This window comes from Miscanthus floridulus, chromosome 9 (genome assembly GCF_019320115.1).
Source record: "Miscanthus floridulus cultivar M001 chromosome 9, ASM1932011v1, whole genome shotgun sequence".
NCBI lineage: Eukaryota > Viridiplantae > Streptophyta > Magnoliopsida > Poales > Poaceae > Miscanthus > Miscanthus floridulus.
In genome coordinates, this window is record NC_089588.1 from 131422835 (window position 1) to 131426035 (window position 3201).

Below are 3201 nucleotides of genomic sequence, written 5' to 3' on the forward strand. Positions count from 1 at the left end.
GACAGGGTGCGCTTCCTGTGCGAGCAGCAGAGAGAGGATAAAGAAAGGAGAGGAGAGGGGGTCCGCTCGACGAGGTAGGCGTGCGGGCGGTCATGTCACCAAAAGAAGAAGGAAAGGAGAGGGAAGGGGTCCAGTATGAGGGACGAGACGTGAGAGTCAAGAGCCGACCAGATGCTGGGAAAAGGAGAAATGCACAGTGCACAAAGACGGCGAGCATGGCACAATGCCGCGGCCATGCGAAAATAGTGTGCTACACGCCCGATATAGACAGCGTTCGCAGGGCACTCAGTGAAATGACCCAGCATGCGTAGCATGGTCAACTAAGCACAGGGCTTGGGACAAGACGTCCACTCAGACCTTTCAATTACTCCCAACTATCCACTGCTAACTTTCCTTACTAGTCTTCTTTTTCTTTCTTTTACTCGACCACATCCGTCTTTCAAGTAGACTGAGACCATGTCATACTTTCTTCCTCCAAAACCACCTCTTGTTTACCTTGAGAGAACACTTCTGCATCGACTCGTTGTGGATTTTCCGTTTGAACACCTGAACATTTCCAAGGAGAAAATTTTAAAACAAAACGGTACGACGGTGTAACTTGGTAAAGGTACTTGGTCAAAAACCTCGATACCAGCGCGTGCCGAGCAGCGTCACATGTGGCAGCTGTTCCACAGGGAGCCCTCAGTGTCGTCATGGAACCATAAGCTATTAACCAGGCAACTACTACCAACTTACATGCCATGAAGGCAGTGGGGTTGTAGACCATAGAATAAGGGGAGTACTGCAAGGAAAAATTCAAACAACAAAGGTTCCCTTCACAACAAGGGACAAGGAATTCAAATCCAACAACGGATTTGATTTAAAGAGATTCAAGTGTTCTGCTGGGACATCCACAATTAGTCGATACAGTGTCCAATAACATCCAATCATGGCTGATCTACTTGGCATCTGAATGGCAACTTCTCTTGTAACCTGCTAATGATCTCCCTTAACAACTTTAAGCACGGGTAGCAAAACTAAAGTAGATGAACGCAATAAACACAACGAACTAAATAAAATGCATGTTCCAACGGTCTTATACGGGTACAACGTACAGGCATTCAGGCTCCCATTCATGACACAACATTCACCTACGGTCGGACGATCTCAACCACTACGGATGACAACAACGGCAAGAGTACCATACGGGGGACAGCGATGAAATGCACTACTACTATGGGTATAGCATCCCAAGGCAACTACTCTACATCTTCTTGTGGCAATGGCTGAGTGAGAGGAATCAAGGGCTCTGCTTCTAACACTTCTGACGGTGGAGGTGCTGACAGTTCTGCATCACCGGTTCTCCTTCTTTTGGGCGGGTGGATAGGGATCCCCTCTAAGATCGGGGCATCCTGCCTATCAATAGCCAGTGTCCTCCGCTTGGCCCTAGTGAATAGATAGGCCTCACCCAGCTGATGGACATGCCGATCTTCAGCCTCCTTCAAGGCTTCCTCCATGGCAGCCTCTTGGCTCTTAGCAGCTGCAGCGCTGGCATGCGCTTCGGCGAGCTACACCTGAAGCATCCAGTTGAAGATCTCGGCTTCGTCAGCATGTTGAAGGCACGCCCCCAGTTCCAAGGCTTGACGATCGTACTGCTCATCTAGAGCGAGCAGGTACGTGGTCAAGTGCACCACGGTGGGACTGTCCTCTTGCACATCTCGTCCGTGCAAAGCCTCCATGTGGGCCCGCCATGCCCACCGATTCTTGTGCAAAGGAGGAAAGAACCGCATGGGGGGTATGGGCAATGGGCTCCTCATAGATCTGGCAGAGGTACCGCAAGGCTTTGCGGGCCACAACCTGGTAGGCGTCAACGAAGCAAAACCCGGTCGCGGTCACACTCCAGGCTTTAGTGATGTCGGGGAACTCTTCACTCTTCCCGATGTAGACGTTAACCTCACACAGCTCGGTGCCATGCTCCTCATACTCACGGCCCTCATACTCAGGATGATCTTTGATTCTGAGCTTTTGTAGGGTGGCATGCAGGATTTTGGGAAAACCCTCAACGTTTAGGCAGTAGGTACTAACCCAGGCTCCTGCCATTTCTAGCGGTGGTTGCAAGGAAGGCTGAGCGAAAAGCTGGCTCAAAGGAAAAGCTAAGCGAGCTAAAGTGCGCCGAGTGGTGGTACCAATGGCTAAGCCAGGCTCTACTTATAAAGGCGGAACGTTCAGTGGTCCTGGCGCGGTTCGCCAAGGTTCCCGCACGAGATCACTACGACGAATCGACCAAATTCCATGCATTCGAGGCGAGCGACGTGCGATGCCATTACTGACTAGTATGACTATAGGGCAAGGGTCCGACAAGAGTGCAGAAAGGGGTACGGGGAGACATGGGTCATGACCGGCGTGAACCATGGGCGAACGCGAAACACGAAGCCATAGTGCAGACCTAACTCTAGAATAGGAACGAGTCAGACGTGCACAATACGACACGCGTGACACCTAAGGATAGCGTATATAGAAGCAATACGGATGCTACAATGCACAAACCTGATATGCATGAATGCACGCCCTATATGTCCTTTCACTATTGCCAACATATAGGGAAACCGTTCTCAAATTTTTGGCACAGCGTTCTCTCCCTGTAACTAGTCGATACTATCGAACTATGCTCGAGTCAGTGTACCTGCAGAAACTTGATTAATCCTATCTAGGTCAGCAGAGTGCCATCTATCCTGGATACATAACCATAGTAATAGGGCTACTTATATAACTTCGCATAAAAACATCCTAACTTCTTGCAAAAATGGGTTGTCAAATTTTAGTTTAGAAAAGGTTTTCGAAGCTTTATTTCCTCATTTGCGCTCTGATACCACTTGTGGCAGAACCACCTAATTTAATGCCTCACAGGAGTGCTTGTCTTCCATTATACACTAAGCACTCGAGGGAGAACACTAAATTACTCGGTTCCGTCGGGCAGACCCCAGGGGAGAACCCGAAAATCCACATTTTTGCCATCAAGATCACAAATGAGAGAATAAAGCTTACATCATTCATAACCATTTTTTACATCACTTTTAATACAACATCGGAGTATAATATTTATTAATATAACAGCAGAATGAAACCATGTTATCAGAGTTATAAACAATTTAATTGAACAGCGGAATAGAAACATGTGAATAGAGTTACAGCGGAAATAAACATCTATTAATGACATGATGA